This window comes from Podarcis vaucheri, assembly GCF_965113315.1.
Source record: "Podarcis vaucheri genome assembly, chromosome: 8".
Lineage (NCBI taxonomy): Eukaryota > Metazoa > Chordata > Lepidosauria > Squamata > Lacertidae > Podarcis > Podarcis vaucheri.
The window spans coordinates 63372621-63390647 of NC_138766.1; the positions used below are offsets into that span (position 1 = coordinate 63372621).

At 41.4% G+C, this 18027-nt stretch overlaps 1 long non-coding RNA gene across 2 annotated transcripts in view; it reads left to right on the forward strand.

The window, feature by feature from the left end:
• LOC309538522 overlaps positions 1 to 16597 on the forward strand; it is a 78844-nt gene extending 62247 nt beyond the window's left edge. The window contains exons 1-3 of one of the 2 annotated variants that reach the window (XR_014222269.1): positions 10280 to 10373; positions 11432 to 11554; positions 16550 to 16597. This is a non-coding gene — a long non-coding RNA (uncharacterized lncRNA). Of the gene's footprint in view, positions 1 to 10279; positions 10374 to 11431; positions 11555 to 16549 lie in introns of those variants that run through there. The other variant, XR_014222268.1, reaches the window with a different exon arrangement.
• Positions 16598 to 18027: the final 1430 nt, after the last annotated feature.

Genomic DNA, 18027 nt, shown 5'->3' on the forward strand with positions numbered 1-18027 from the left:
TTTAAACCGCTGGGATTAAACTACACTAACAAGAATATTCTACATCATTCTGACCTGTGTTTTTGCAGCCACCTTTCAGGATGTGATTGCTGTAAACTGTTGGACTTCCCAATCTCATTTCAACATCTGTCCTAGACTTCTTCGGCATACCATGCTAAATGTCTGCAGTGCTGTTAGTTAAATGTTGTGCCATAGCAGGATATTATTTTGTTTTAAGGAATATGCATAAAAAGAATGAAATGTGAGGTCAGTATTGTAGATTTTTAATTTAATTAAGCTTCCTTTTACCTTCAGCTTTGGCAGCATTTGATTTACTGGTTTCAGAATGAACAGCCCAACAAGAAGCTGTGTGTGAAAAATTAGGAGCTAAAGTCGAAGAGCAGCAGAATGGACTGGGAACATCCTGCAAGTTATATGGGCAGGCCAAACGTCAGGTACTGTACTAAGATATCATTAACTGCCCTGGACTACATAAATTAAGCTGATTACGCCTTCACTTAATTAACTGAGAATGACCTATTGATGTATAGGCAGAGTAAGATAGAGACTACATGCTGCTCTGTACTAAATTTATAGGTTTTCAATTAGTTCTACTATTGACTGCGACTCTGGTGAAAGAAAAACTTTGCTTATATGCTCAGTGACTCCTTGAAAAAAAATAGCAATACATTTTGAGCTGCCATGTTCATATGTGTTATGGGTTTGTTTGTTTTTTAGTCACATAAGTTTAACACAATGAACCCACAGTTCATTCTTATTTTGCTTTGTTTTTAATTTTGATTAATTTGCACTTGGTTGTTGCAATCTAAGGCTGCTATCTCGTATGCTGTCTTGCCACTTCAGTCTCATTTACTTTGATGAGATTTAAGCAGTCTAACTGTGTTCAGGGATCATCACCTACAACATAATTGGTTGTTGTATGAACTTGGACTAATAATTTCATCAGTAGGAATGTTTGATCATGTGGTCGAAATAATGCTGGGGATTAAAATTTAATTAACTGTTTTTGTGAGCAGGCAGCATTAAAGGTAAAATCCAGGAAATGTTTTGTAATATACTTTGCATAAACATTTTATTTACACCTTCCAGGAAATTCATGAATTAGGTTAGTGTCCTAATCATATAATACTATATCAGCTATTGATTTGATATAGAAAACCTTGAGCTTTTGAATGCCCTATATAAGAAGAACTTTAAACTCTACCAAAAGCCTCTTGTAGAGAAGGAATAAGGGTAATCTTTGGTGCAATGGGAAATCACCTTTTCAGGAACACCTTATGCTTCTGCAACTTTTGTTTTTAAGACAATAATTAGAATCTCCAGTGAGATTCCTAGAAAGACCCTACAAAGTCACACCAGTGGTGTGATTTCAGAAGCAGCCTTATTGACAGACACTCTGACTGATTAGCTTTTGGAACTCCCAGGTCTTGGACCTCTGAACTCCATGTGATTCCAGCGGATAAGGATGAACTCAACCTGACTGCTCTGAGAGTTCTGGCTTTGAGTGCTCTTTTTCTCCACTTCCACTTGGAATAGATTCCTCCTAGTAAAGCCTTATTGTGAGGGGAAACCTCTTCTCTTTTTCCAGGATACTAAAGATTCCCTTGCTGTGTTTTGCAAGTAGCATAAGCTTTCAATTCCTACTACAATCTGCCTACTCTGCTTCTCATCCAGAAGCCGAAACAATCCACCATGCTGCCTCCATGTCTAGCAATCTTCTCACCTTTCATACCTTTTTTTCTCTATTGTATCTGGGACAGCCTTCAATGGTTAACCATTCCATTGCCATAAGACCCCATTTGTGGAAAAGCTGTGACATTTTCACTGTTTCTGTTTGGGGTCCCCTTACAAGGGCATTCCACCACCTTCTGGAGTTAAACCGCTTTTTGTATAATTTGGAAAACATTCTAGTGTCTGGGACGGGTCTACCAGCCTGTCCTCTGACAGGATAGAACCATAGGTGCATTGAGAAATAATTTCCCTTAGTGCATTTGAGTTGAATTTCCTTTCAGTAATTCATGTTTCAGAACAGCTTTTTCCACTGAACATGATAAGTGGTTGTAGATGTGTATAGATTCATGTGTCCGAGCAAGTGTGGGAACAATATCACCTTTGAACTGTTTGCAGTAGATTGGGCATGGGTCCCAACCCTACCAGTAATTGCATTATGCATTGTTAAATATATGTATGCTAAAAAAAAAAAAAAATTCACCAAAGTTTGCTGTGAACCGAGCCACTGTCCTCCACCAAATGGACGAAGCTTGATTTCCAGGTAAACATATTAATCTATGTGCTTTCTTCACACTTCTTGGCCTGGATGTCTTCTGTTTAAGGCCTTGCAATTTAATGATGCCTGGTTGCTTTCTGCAATAACCGAACGGAACATTAAAGCTTGAAATGTTTCTATTACACTCACTGGTGGAGGAAGAGGGGGGGGGAGCGCAATGCCCCAGAACCATGATCCAGGTGGGGGTCCATTGCTGCTGCCCCCCCCGGGCTGGGCACCATGCCCCCAGGACGCACGTCATGCCCCTGCAGGTGGCGTTCCATGCCCCTGGGACGTGCGCCATGCCCCCTGGCACTTGCAGCAGCCACGCCCCTGCCTGCTCTCCACATGAAGCTCCACCACTGATAACACTGGCATCTTAGTTTTCGCTGCATCAAATAATAACCTGCATGCCTTCTTATAATGACTGTTGCACAGATGTTGATGTACCAGGGCTTAAGATTCTTATGTTCAGTATCCTACCAGTACTCTTGAAAACATGTTTAGAACCAAGTGGATTTTAATGCTGAAGATTTCTTAGCGTTATGACTCTAGACAAGTGCATTTAGCAATAATTATCATGGAAGGTGCTTCTCATACAGAAATATGAATTGACATACTTCAAGAATAAGGAGATAGCAATATAGCAAGCCTATAACTTGGCTCATGCCAAATAAGTATTGGTTGTGAATGTTGGCATTCACAGAGGTAAAGGTAAAGGTACCCCTGCCCGTACGGGCCAGTCGTGTCCGACTCTAGTGTTGCGCGTTCATCTCGCTCAAGAGGCCGGGAGCCAGCGCTGTCCGAAGACACTTCTGGGTCATGTGGCCAGCGTGACGAAGCTGCATCTGGTGAGCCAGCACCAGCGCAGCACACGGAAATGCCGTTTACCTTCCCGCTATAAAGCTGTCCCTATTTATCTACTTGCACTTAAGGGTGCTTTCAAACTGCTAGGTGGGCAGGAGCTGGGACCGAACGACGGGAGCTCATCCCGCCGCGGGGATTCGAACCGCCGACCATATGATCAGCAAGTCCTAGGAGCTGAGGATTTACCCACAGCTCCACCCGCGTCCCTGGCATTCACAGAGAGTAGCTGCAAAAAGGGTTGGCGTGGTTATGGATCCTGGTTGCTTATTCTTTTAAAGGTTGGTGGCTTGCTCATAGCCCAGAATGATCAGCTGAAATTTCATCAAAGGGTGCAAATCACAGGAGATGATTTCCTAAGCAATGGGAATGTATTTCCACCTTTTGTATTGCAATATCCAGCAGCATTTGGAAAGGTCACAACCTCCAGCTAGCAGCAGGCTGCAGAGTAGCACTTTGGAGACAGTTTGAATTTAGAGAGAATGACTAGGTGGGGGGTTGGAAGAGAGCAAAGAGTTTAGTGAAAACTGGAGTGCAATTTTCCTCTCTGGGGAGCTTCTTCGGGATTAGCAAGGTGTGCTGTCTGCTAGTAAGAGTGCATTTGCTTCCCCTATATAGTGCTTTCATATTTGCAAATAATCAAATATTACAAAAAACCATTGGGTTTCAGTTCTCTCTCATACAAAGTAAGTTGTGCAGGATCAGAAAGTGGGAAGTGCATAACAGTATTTACCAGCTGTGTAGTTAGTTCAACAGAAGGTACTTATCGTTGTTGTTGTTTTGTAATGGCAGGGAAAACACTGCTATGACATATTTGTGAGTAATAAGGAGATAAAATATGCTGGAAATCAGATCTTTATTTTACAAATAAAGACTGGGGTTTTTTTGGCTGATCAAGAAAATAAAATAACATGGGTATAAAGTGCAAAAATCCCAAGGTAGTCACTTTGGTGTTGCTTCCATAAACATTGTTTCAGCATGTTCCAAGGTGCAGTAGATGTTTCTTTCTAGTCAGATTCTTAGTCTATTCAAATTCCACTTGTCCTAGACCTACTTCTTATATGTCCATTTCCCTGATAAATGATGTAGTAAAATCTGGGATATTCTAAACTGGGGCACTACATAACCTTAACTATAATACATTAAAGGCATATCACACTCTAGGGATATGATTACAGTATTTCTTGTGGTCATCTTTATGAAGCCTGGAAGAGAAGCCAGAGTCTACAGCAAAATTTGGCATACACAGACTAACTTTGTCTGTCTTTCTATCTATCTATCTATCCTTGTTGTAGGGAGCAAACATCTCAAGCTGGCTCATCTGCAATCGTTTACCTTGTCATTCTGTCATTCTGTTCTCAGGTGTGTTTTCACAATACTGTAGTGGCTGGATATCCAGATGGTTTTATATTATGTAACAATACAGGAGAATACAACCATTCCGTCACACCCCCTGGGAATAATAATAATAATAATCAGCGGCGTAGCGTGGGTTGTCAGCACCCGGGGCAAGGCAAGTAATTTGCGCCCCCTAACCCCTAACCTGCCGCCGCTGCCAGCTTCTTCTTGCTGCTGCCTGGTCTGGTGTGGTGTGGTTCTCTCCCGTGCTCAGCGCTGCGCTGGGCAGCCGCTGCACTGTCCCTCCCCCAGATAGTCCCTCGCTCTCTCTCTGCACCGCACACCTGGCACCCACCCCCTCCACAGTGGGCAGCGACCCAGCGGCTCGGATTGGATTCGCACAGCCAGCACTGCAGTGAGAGAGAGTGAGTGAGCCAGGTAGGGGCAGCGAGCTGCAAGTGCGAGCGTGCACCCTCCCAGATATTGCGCCCAGTGCAGCCGGCCCCCCTGCACCCCCACGCTGCGCCACTGATAATAATAATAATAATAATAATAATAATAATAATAATAATAAATAATTGTACCCCGCCCATCTGGCCGGGCTTCCCCATCCACTCTGGGCAGCTTCCAACAAAATATCAAAATACAGTAGTCTGTTAAACATTAAAAGCTTTCCTAAACAGGGCTGCCTTCAGATGCCTTCTAAAAGTAAGGTTCAAAGGCGACTTCCTCCTAAGTTAGGTGATACCTTGGAAAGTTAGTCTGTTTCCTAGTTGTTGGGGCGTGCATTTCCACACCATTTTGTGCTGCTGTCTCTTTTTCTGCTGTTTTACATGCGGCAATCGTTTTGCCATGGCAACCATTTTGTGACTGGTGCCCACAGCACTTTTTCAGCCTTCCAGATATGCCCAGTGACCCCCAAAGGCTGATGGCCTTTGCACGACAGCCATCAGTAAAAAATATTAAAATTAAAGTTAAAGTCTTGAACTCTATCAAGGAATAGATACTTGAACTGTAGTTTTTGGCTTGTGTGCGTGTTCTGATGAACTAAATCTTAGGTGGTAGAGGCAATGCTGCCCGCACAGGGCTGCCTATACGTACAAAATGAAAAATGGCCAATCATGTGTAAGGGTATAGTTGAGCATGTGCATTGCATCCTATGCGCCTTTGGCACGTTGCCACGGCAGTCAGTTAAAACTACATTTGAGGTCAAGGAAACCCAATTGGTGGAAAAATCTAACATTGAAAAGGGAGAAAATCAAAACAATTCCCTTAATGCTACAGTGTTAGGCTGAGGAATAGGATATGCCCAAACATGTGCCAGGATCTGCCTTTTCCCAGCTGAAATATTATTCTAAAATATAATTTAGAAGACTGCCAGCAAATGTCAATTGGAGGAAATTGAGGAGCGCAGTACCCAACACAGAAATGCAAACAGCAAAAGTAATTTAACACTCTATTTAACACTATTACAATGGATTAAATATTAATAGATGAGAATAACAAGTGGGAAACCATTTTAAAACTTTGTTCTGGATCTAAGCAGGCCATGGGGGCAGCAGCCTTTGCCTGCTGTTCTTCACAATCAATTGGTATTCAGAGTCTTGTCACAAAACTAGCAGTGGCTAACCTGTGGCACTCAAAAATATAAATATAAACAAACAAATATGTTTTGTGCTGACAGTTTGCTGTTTTGATTAGCTAGTCACTTTGAGGTTATCTGTAATTTTAAATTATTATTAATTTTTAAATGATATTTTATATCTTTGGCACTGCCCTGCTAATTTATGAAATGGCAGTAAAGAAATACCGTAAACAAACAAAGAAATAAAAATTTAAATGTTGCGGAGTTCAACAGTGGAACAGATTCCCAAGAGCGGTTGGAAGGCTATCTGTCATGCATGCTCTAGTTGTGATTCCTAAATTTTGCAGTGGGTTGGACTACATGACCCTTGGGGTCCCTTTCAACTCTATAGTTCTATGATTCTACAACTATCACCACATCTAACCATTGGCCATCAGATGTAGGTCTAAAGTAGGGGTTGCCAATGTGGTTCTCTCCAGATGTTGTTGGACTACAGCTTTTGTAATCCTTGACCATTGACCATGCTGGCTGTGCTAGATGGCAGTGGCAGTAACATCTGCCGAGTACATTGTTGACTATCTACCCCCAGCCTGTATTTTGCCATTCTTGCCATTATTCATCACTTTTGTAGAGGTGCTAGGTCATCTGCATTTGTCCCAGGTTGCTTTCCTCATATGTCATAGTGACCCATCGTCTTTCGAGTAGTTTTCTGAGTAAAGTAAAATGGAGACTGTGTTCCTCTCATGGACAATCATAATTGGTTCTTTTCCTTTTCTGGGTAAAAGGCCAGCTGTGAGACTGCATGAGGGTTTCTATGCATGGCTTTTCAAGCCACGGTAAGGATATATGAATGTTCTTTTTTGCCCCAGAGAGCAATACAACGTTGGCTGAAAGTGGTCTTGAAGCAACTTGAGAGAAAAGTGATCATGAAAGATTACGGGCAAAAAAATAAAAAATGGAAATGAGAGCAGTGCAAAATCAGCAGAACTCCAAAGAACGCCAAAGAACTCAGCAAACTTTTTCAGCAGGGGACCAGTCCACTGTCCCCGAGACCTTGTAGGCGCCAGACTACATCTGGGGGCGGGGGAATTAACGAATTCCTATGCCCCACAAATAACTCAGAGATGCATTTCAAATAAAAGCACATGATCTACTTATGTAAAAACACCAGGCAGGCCCCACAAATAACCCAGAGATTCATTTTAAATAAAAGGACACATTCTACTCATGTAAAAACATGCTGATTCCCGGACCATCTGCGGACTGGATTTAGAAGGCGATTGGGCCGGATCTGGCCCCCAAGCCTTAGTTAGCCTACCCATGCCAAAGAGCAAATGCACCTATAGAATTAGTTTGAAACAGCTGTATGCAAGCATTTTATTGAATTTCCATTACTTCTGAATGTGTGTGTATGTATGATTATTGCATTTGCATTTCAAGGCAGGAAATATAAGATTAACAGGTGAGATATCACTGACTTTCCTGCTTTGTGTCTTAGTTCTAAAGTCCTTAGAACAAGGCAGGGATTCGACCAATTACAACAACAAATTGCTGCTGTTGCTTTTATTCTTTTATTTGAAGTGATTGCATCGCAATAACATTTTAAAGTTGTTTGCTTTCCTACCCATAATATGGAGGAGGGGACTGTTCTTCAGTTTTTTATTTCTTTTGCCCTGACTCTTTCTTTTCTCTCTCAAAGTTTATTGCTCTCCATTTAAACAAAAATGTGTTTATGTGTGTTTCTGAATAACCTTGGGTGGAAAGCCCACCAACAGAAGTATCTTCAGAAAAGGACCCAGTCTGAATCAACATAAAGGCAGTTCTATGAATTAGGGCTGGGATGGGGGGCAGGGGTGATGAAGGGGGCTTTATCTAGGGCAGGGGTCTGCAACCTTTAAGACAAAAAGAGCCACTTGGACCCGTTTCCGAAGGGGAAAAAAACTGGGAGCCGCAGAACCATTGCGACATTTAAAACAAATATATCTCTGGAGCCGCGATCTGACAGCGGGCGGGAAGGTGACGTCGGGACGGTGCGTGACTAACGCACGCACCGCCCCCATGCGACGTCACAGCCAGTATAGCGCCCGCCACAGTGGGGAGTGTCGGGGCACACAATGCGCCTCCTCCCATCGCTAGTATCCGCCCAGGAGCCGCGGCAAAGGTGTAAAAGAGCCACATGCGGCTCCGGAGCCGCGGGTTGCAGACCCCTGATCTAGGGTAATGGCAGTAATTTAAGACAGCAGTGCTATTCACTGGAGTAAACCCAGTGGAACCCAGTGGGCCCTACTTCTGAATAAGCATGCTTCCTGTTTCCTTCCGTGGTGTTTAGGTGTTGTGCCCAGGGCTTTTTTTTTTCCAGCCGAAACTCATCAGAACTCAGTTCTGGAACCTCTCGGGTGGGCACCATTGCCATTATAAGAGAACAAGGGAGGCATTCATGGTGAGTTCTGGCACCTCTTTTCTAGAAAAGTAGCGCTTCTTTTACCATACCACGTGATCCTCTCATTTAAGGCATAGGCAAACAGACCTCCAGATGTTTGGGACTACAGTTCCCATCATCCCTGACCACTGTTCCTGTTAGCTAGGGATCATGAGAGTTGTAGTCCCCAAACACCTGGATGGCCGAGTTTGCCTATGCCTGTCTTATTCAGATGTTAGAAGGGTATCATGGGGTCAAGACAAGGGATCTGCCAGTTGTGCTTCTCTATAATTCTATGTTCATTTGAAAAAAGACCACCAGGAAATACTTTAAACAAACAAAACAATGACAAACAAACCACCTAAGGTAGTTAGGTGGAGCCTACAGTGGTTTGAACACTAATTAGGCTTCCACTGTTAGAAAAGTCTCACAAGTGGAGTTCAGTGGAAGTGACTTCCACCAACTTCCTTTCCATTCTGTAGCCTTTTGTGTCATCTGAAAATCTGCTCCAGAGGGTTGGGGACTCCTTGAAGGAACATGATTGGTAGTATATGGGGATCCTCTCCTAAATTTCAGTCCTATCCAAGCAGAAGTGAATTTAGGGCAGCAAGACTGGTTCCGCCTCACAATAACGATGCAGTGAATTGAGCAAAATGGAAGGCGAGAGGCAGTGGGTGGGTGGTGCCAAATTTTGGCCTCACACAGTGCACCACTGAAATCTGAAAGACCAAAGACAGAAGGTGTCCTTCCATTCACGGGTACATAATGAAATCCAAGCCAACCAACTGAGGGAAACTTTGGGTAGCAAATGTGAACCTGAGAGTTGTGACCATCATGCAGTTTCTTTATGTACCCATAAATTATGCTCTGAAATAAATGGTCATATACGCTAGAGAATGATGAAGGAATTGTGACGTCTCTCAGCAGAGGCAGTTGTCCTCTAGGCTAGTCATTACTGAAAAGAGACAGTCAGCAAAATCAAAATGTTAAGTTTCTTTTGTTTTGTTTTTAAGTAAGCCGTGGAAAAACAATGAATTATTTTCTTGGAAGCAATGCACAGATACAATTTGTGTTTGTAAAGTTTATACAGCAGTAGAGGTCTAGGAAAGTATGTTTCTGAAGTTCTTGACTTCAAATGGTTTGTATTGGATTATTTGGTCAGTATCTAAAATAGCATGTGAATGCTTTACACTGTGTGTTCTTTTTCTTGCTCTTATTTCATAGAATTGTAGAGTTCTATAACCCTGAGGGTCATCTAGTCCAACCACTGGCAATGCAGGAATCCTGTCACTTTCAGTCTCACTAGCGCACTTGGAATACTTGGTTGCATATTATTTTGTTCAAAATATGACATAGTAAAAAAGGCAGTTTAAAGCAGTCATTCCATAGAATTAATAGTAGAGTGTACGGTGCTAATTGAAGCACAATTTTACTTGTTAAAACCTTTGAAATAAAAGCAGTAAGGTTTAAGCAAGAGTTAGTTCTTTCTAACTTCTACCAAAAAATAAAAGAAAATGGTGCTTGTGTTTCCTCATCTAAGCCATCAATAGCATAAATTTTCTGGATTTAGAATACATTACAACATATTTTCAGATTCTGCTGTATATAATGCGATTTGGATAAATATAAAGATGTGGCTTTATTAGACAATATCTCAGCATTGATGTTACAGGCAAATTTAAAAATATAGGGCTATGAAGGACTATCTTATTAAATATTTGTCAAGTATTTCCTGGACAATAGCAAAATAAACTTATATATGTTGCAAGAAATGTGAAATGATAGTCTCTAATGTTATTATATCCCCTTTAAGCTCTCAGCCTCTGAAAATAATATATGTACTATTGAATCAAATGGCCTTAAACTGAAAACTGTGGTATGAATCAACAGTGGAATTTTAGGTAAATTATGCAAGATTTAACCATTTGTAAAAATAATGACTTACTACGTATTACTACTGCTGTTTCATTAAAGTATTTTAAAGGACCATTGTCCTAAGTGATGCTTCTCAGAGTATTTTGCCAGTATACAAGCATTTTCAAAATTCATTGATATATCTTCCTCGCCCCCCCCCCCCGTTCATATTTTCCTTGCACAAACTCCGTCATTGTATCTTTTTCACTCTAGATACTATGCTTCCGATCATAGGTGAGTCTTGTTTCTTATCTGGCTTGTAAAAGAGTGTCTGGATTGCATACTTTTCTCATGACAGATCCCAAACCATTATGGGAACACCTGAAGCAATTTATGTTTCACCCTAGGTGGTGGTTCTTACTGGACTAGGACATCTGATTTTTGTTACAGTGCCTCCTTATCAGAGGCAGCACCTTCCTTGCAACATTGTCTCAAAATTTATCACTTGGTATTACTGGTTGGAGGTGTCTGCTGATGAGCAGATTAGTCAGTCTGTCCATCAGTGCTTTAATCAACTGCTTTTTGATCAGTCATTTATTTACTGAGGTCCAGCTCCGAGGGCCTTCTGGCGGTTCCCTCACTGTGAGTAGTGAGGTTACAGGAAACCAGGCAGAAGGCCTTCCCAATAGTGGTGCCCGCCCTGTGGAACGTCCTCCCATCAGATGTCAAGGAAATAAACAACTATCTGACTTTTAGAAGACATCTGAAGGTGGCCCTGTTTAATGTGTGAGGTTTTATTGTGCTTTTACTATTCTGTTGGGCGCCGCCCAGAGTGGCTGGGGAAACCCAGCCAGATGGGCGGGGTATAAATAATAAATTGTTGTTGTTGTTGTTGTTATATTTTAAAATGCATGTCACCAACGTATATTCACCTGAACCTTCTTAAGGCACCTTCAGAGTGATGGATTATAAAAATGAACAAATGTGCCTTCAAACTGCTGGTTAAACAATTAAAATTGGTTCCCATTTTCTAATTGGGGTGGAGCTATGCAAGGGAGGGCTGACGGGATTGTTTCCAAAGGCTGCATATTCTTGTCTCTCTCAGGTTAAAGAAGCTCAGGGCTTTTCCTAAGACAGGTGGATGGAGCTGACCAAGGGAGATCTAAGTCAAATAATCTGGAACTATTTCTGAAGGCTGTTGTCCTTTGGTAATATGTGCACCTGAGATGTGAGTGTTTGGTGAAAGCTGAAGACTAAGACCCATAGGGTTCTTGTCCCATGAATCTTTGGCTGTGGGCTAGATCCTGTGGCCTCCAAGATCTGCATGGCCAACAAAAGGAGAACTACATAACTGGACCCCTTTGGTAATGCTGTTCATCATGTGATATAAAAAATGCTATTGGAGAGACACAACCACTGATTAATCAGCTAAAGTTTGAGTCGATTACTCTAATTACCCTCAATGTACTATGCCAGGTGGGTGTTTGGATCATCTGTCTGCCTTGCTAAACACCTACATATCCCATCATTTGAGACAAGTAGTGGGCAGAGTCATCTGTCTGCTAGTAGATTTACTCAGGAATATGAATACTTGCCTAAGGCTACCCAGTGAGTTAATGACACCAGTGAGATTTGGACTGAGCACTTCCAGATTGATAGAATAGGTTGTAGCCCTGTACATGCTTACCTTGATAATCCATTGCAATCAATGGGACTTACTTTTGAGTAGACGTGTATAGACTTACACTATTAGACTATGCAATGACAGCTTTTAGATTAGGCCGACCAGCCAGAATAAAAATGTGACAGGAACGGGCAAGGGATAACTAGTAACTTAGGGACTATACTTAAGAATCTGCAATAAAAATCATTTGAAAGCAGATTGCACAAAGTAAGAACATTTATTTTCATCAAAAATGTGTGCTATTTTTTATTATTATTGAGAGAGACATTAAACATTGATACAGCCAACCTCTGATTGAACCTTCAGCATTGTCACATATCAGGGCAGCTGAAGATTTATTATGCAATATAAAATTAGTGTATACAATAAACCTGATAGTAAATGACCTTTGCAGACATTGAATAGTATCTTTGTGGCTGAATAGAAAGGGATTTGAAAAATATATTGAATAAAATATTCAAACTCATTCAACCATTCCCAAATTTAAAGAAAGGAAATTCTGAAGTTTTGTGTACCTTTTAAAAAAGATTCAAGTGCAGAAGACACATGAAACAAGAGTAAATTTTCTTGAAAAATAATTTATTTAACTTAAAATGAAATATTGCCAGAATGCAAGATTGTAATTTTTCCTAGTGTGGGTAAATCAATTAAGAAGTTAAATTACTGAATTAAAAATAGAGGAGAAGATGGTGAAATGCAAACAGGGGACACAGAAAGGGCTGAACTACTCAATGCCTTCTTTGCCTCAGTCTTCTCCGATAAAGAAAACAATGCCCGACTTGAAGAATTTGGAGCAAATGATTCAGCAAAGGAAACACAGCCCAGAATAACTAAGGAGATAGTACAAGAATATTTGGCTAGTTTAGATGTATTCAAGTCTCCAGGGCCAGATGAACTGCATCCAAGAGTATTAAAAGAACTGGCAGATGTGATCTCAGAACCACTGGCAGTCATCTTTGAGAATTCCTGGAGAACAGGCGAAGTCCCGGCAGACTGGAGGAGGGCAAATGTTGTCCCTATTTTCAAAAAGGGGAAAAGAGAGGACCCAAATAATTACCGCCCAGTCAGTCTGACATCAATAGCAGGGAAGATTCTGGAGCAGATCATTAAGCAAACAGTCTGTGAGCACCTAGAAAGGAATGCTGTGATCACCAATAGTCAGCATGGATTTCTGAAAAATAAGTCATGTCAGACTAACCTGATCTCGTTTTTTTGACAGAATTACAAGCCTGGTAGATGAAGGGAACGCAGTGGATGTAGCCTACCTTGATTTCAGCAAGGCATTTGACAAGGTGCCCCATGATATTCTTGTAAAGAAGCTGGTAAAATGCGGTCTTGACTATGCTACCACTCAGTGGATTTGTAACTGGCTGACTGACCGAACCCAAAGGGTGCTCATCAATGGTTCCTCTTCATCCTGGAGAAGAGTGACTAGTGGGGTGCCACAGGGTTCTGTCTTGGGCCCGGTCTTATTCAACATCTTTATCAACGACTTGGATGATGGACTCAAGGGCATCCTGATCAAATTTGCAGATGACACCAAACTGGGAGGGGTGGCTAACACCCCAGAGGACAGGATCACACTTCAAAACGACCTTGACAGATTAGAGAACTGGGCAAAAATAAACAAGATGAATTTTAACAGGGAGAAATGTAAAGTATTGCACTTGGGCAAAAAAAATGAGAGGCACAAATACAAGATGGGTGACACCTGGCTTGAGAGCAGTACATGTGAAAAGGATCTAGGAGTCTTGGTTGACCACAAACTTGACATGAGCCAACAGTGTGACGCGGCAGCTAAAAAAGCCAATGCAATTCTGGGCTGCATCAATAGGAGTATAGCATCTAGATCAAGGGAAGTAATAATGCCACTGTATTCTGCTCTGGTCAGACCACACCTGGAGTACTGTGTCCAGTTCTGGGCACCACAATTCAAGAAGGACACTGACAAACTGGAACGTGTCCAGAGGAGGGCAACCAAAATGGTCAAAGGCCTGGAAACGATGCCTTATGAGGAACGGCTAAGGGAGCTGGGCATGTTTAGCCTGGAGAAGAGGAGGTTAAGGGGTGATATGATAGCCATGTTCAAATATATAAAAGGATGTCACATAGAGGAGGGAGAAAGGTTGTTTTCTGCTGCTCCGGAGAAGCGGACACGGAGCAATGGATCCAAACTACAAGAAAGAAGATTCCACCTAAACATTAGGAAGAACTTCCTGACAGTAAGAGCTGTTCGACAGTGGAATTTGCTGCCAAGGAGTGTGGTGGAGTCTCCTACTTTGGAGGTCTTTAAGCAGAGGCTTGACTACCATATGTCAGGAGTGCTCTGATGGTTTCCTGCTTGGCAGGGGGTTGGACTCGATGGCCCTTGTGGTCTCTTCCAACTCTATGATTCTATGATTCTATGATTCTATGATTCTATGATTCTATGATATTTCAAGCAATTTAAAAAGTACCCATGACTGATAAGACAACATATTTTTCATTGATTAGTTACAGCATAAGTTTTTGTGGACCAGAAAGCAGTCCATCAGATCCATTATTCTTGATTGGCTATTATAAATTTATGCTAAAAAGGTTCATTAATTTTTGTAGGTCTACTATGAGCAAAGCTTAGTTGCATACCACCCTCAGTCCTGTTAAGTTCAGTGTGCTTAGTCCTACATTAGTGGGTGTAGAATACAATACTTGGGTGTAAGCCTCGTAGTTTGTTTCTGAGTGGATATGCATAGAACTGCACTGGAAGATTTCATAAAACCACACTGTAAAAAGCTGCATAAGTTTTTTTTTTTTAATGGCTACTGTCACCCGATTATTTTCAATTAAGAAAGCTTCTTTTAGTCCCAGTTGGAATGAAGAAATGTTTTAACGCACATATGATGGGAAGTCTTAGTACAGCAGCAGAAGTAAATATCTATTGAAATGTGATGAGGTCTGCAGACTGATAGAAAGGTTAACGTCTTTCTACTGTATTAGATCACTGCTTTTTTCTCACATATGACTTTTGTGTTGATTTAAATACTCAGCTGGAAGACCTTCTGTTGATTGTTCAGCAGGCTGGGCAGTCTTCGGTGGACAATCAAAAAGTGCCTACTGCAGGAGAATCCCACTGACACGATGCCTTTGTGACTCTTAAATCTGATTTCACAGAACTTGAAAAGAAGTGCCCTGAAGCTTTGATGCAGCTCAGCCACAAAGTGGAAGTGACAAAAGACTGTAGCATAGAAAAATCAAAAGCAACATCCACGATATTTCAGAAATGATACTGTACATTTAGCCTTAAAAAAAACCTCTTGCTTTTATTTATGTTTAAATGTGAGAAAATCATGCTATGTGCCCCCCTCCCTATTTGTCTTAAATATAGTACAATCCTTACTTCTCTGAATAGCTTGAGGGAGCACAGAATTTGTATGCAGTAGAGAAAGACATAAAACAAACTGCTACATAGTAGAGGAGGCTAGAGAAAGGGAAATAAAGCTTCTTGATAATGATCCAGATGTGAAAGGTAAAGAGGAGGAGAAGAAAGTGTGTTATCAAAATAAATATTCAAAAAATTGGATAAGTTTATATGCATCCAATAATAGGGATGGGCAGATTTGTCAAATTTGGTTTCTCTCTCTATTTTTTTTTAACCAAACTTAAACTCAGTTTACTCCATTTCCCGGTCAGTGTGCATTAAAAAAGAAATAAAAAATCCATGTGCAGTACTCCTAATATACATGAATTTTTGTACACTTTTTACATAACACATTTACTCCATTTTTGCATAGTATAATGCACCCCAATATGCACTCATTTGTACACACTTTTGCATTGCAAAATTCAGGGAAGTTTGAATTTTGTAGGACAGCTGTAGTTTGGTTTGTGTATTTGTGAAGTGCAGTTAGGTAGGATCACATTAAAATGCAAGCTAAACTAATTTCTCCCCCATTACTACCCAAAAAACGGCCACGATGAGTCAATGTCAGTACAACAATTTGGGAATAAGGGATTTTGAAGATTTTAGCTTTAGTCATATTGACCCTCTCTTGATATTCTACAGATTTATTCTTCAGAGAAAGATTCAGTTGCATGGGATCTTTTTCTGATTGGTACACTGAGGCTCCTGCAGCTGGTGAAAGAGTTCCCTCCACTCATTCAAGGAGTCAGTGTCTACATATGATTTCCTGTGCAGGATGACTCCCTTCTGGAAACATCTGGCCTCAACAGGAAGGATTAGGATTGAATGGCACCATGACTGGCCTTGGTTGTGTCCAAAGCCCATAAAACGCCAAATGGAATGTGGAGCACAAACATTTTCTAGATGATATATTATAGTCAAACTTTGTATTATGCCAAAGAAGCAGTGCTTCACCTCCCTGAATATTTAATGAAAATAAAAACAAATATTTGAGTGGCATAAGCCTCTCAGAGTTTAATGCGGGAATGTGAGAGAGTTTTAAGCCTGACTATAAACATGAATAATGTATACCAGTGAAAATGTGATGCTCAGAGTTGTTACAGGTACATAACAATCTGATCCTGATGTATTCCTTACAGGCTGACTGCAGAATCTGGACAGATCTGGAAGTGCCGAAGCAAACCCGAACATCTATGCTGTATTTGGGCATGTGCTAGTGCAATGGATGGTATGAGAGACAGGCCTTCTTACTGGTGGTGCTGAGCTTGTGACAATTTCTCATAGTGTAGATATTGCCTCCTTTTTGACCTTCAAAATATGGCAACCCTCAATATAACTACCTGACTCTCAGAGCCAGGGCTTGGGTTATAGCAGAAATCTTTCTAAATTTTGTGCTGTGGCACTGGAAACTGCTGAGAGTAAAATGAGAAAAAGTAGCAATCTTATACTACACTTACAATATTGTGCAGTGCTAGATAATCTAGTAAAAGATTCAGGGAGAAATCTCAGCCCTGGCCGGGCGGAAATGGGACCTATGGAACTACTGCCACATCTACAACCCCAGTATGGCAAAACATTGGTGGAGCCCAGCACTGTTGGACAGAGGGCTATCTCCACCTCGTCCAAACTCCCCCCTCCTGCCTAGTAGAACAGGGCTTTGGATCACTATGTTAGCAGAGCTGAAGACAGTACAAAGGGGGGGGGGGTGAAATACGATGAGACGTTTGAAATGTATGGGTCCCTCAAGAGACTTTTGCAAATGCAGTGCATTTTACAAATTCCATCATCTACTACCCTTTCATTCCCCAGCCCAAGCGTCCAAGCTGCTCCTTAAGGTTGTTGTTTTTTTTTGGGGGGGGGAGACTCTCTAGAATAGCTTTTGGCCAAAGTGAAATTTGGGAAGTCCCTATATAAGGATGGAAGTTCTTGTGTGCATTAGTTGCTTTAGCTCAGGCATCCCCAAAATGCGGCCCTCCAGATGTTTTGGCCTACAACTCCCATGATCCCTAGCTAGCAGGACCAGTGGTCAGGGATGATGGGAATTGTAGTCCAAAACATCTGGAGGGCCAAAGGTTGGGGGTGCCTGCTTTAGCCCCTCAATTTGGACATGCTGATATAAGAATTTGTCATTTGGGCTGCAATGTTAAACACAATTACAAGGGTGTGTAGGCCCAATGGGAAATACTTCTGACACTGTGTTAATCTCCTGTATTATTTGTGTTGCAATAATAGCAGTAGCTTTCAAATGATTATTCAAAGAAACATAAATACATATGCAATTGTTCATATTGGGTGATATTAACTAAGTTTACTCAAGTAGACTCATTTTAACTAATGGACCCAACTTTGGGTCCACCGACTCTTCCATTTTCCTCTGTGATTTCAAGTCATAAGCCTAAGAGGTTTTTTATTTTGTCCTGCCACTTTCCCTGGGAAAACCCACTGTTTACTGCTGAATCAAACCAAATGTCAACCTGCAGAAAACCCAGCTGGCATTTGTTCTGATTCAGCAGGGAACAGTGGGTTTTCCCTGGGAAAGTGGACGGACCCAAAAATGCCCCCTCTCAAACCCATGACTTGAAATCACGGGACAAAAGGAAATGTGTATGTGCCCTTT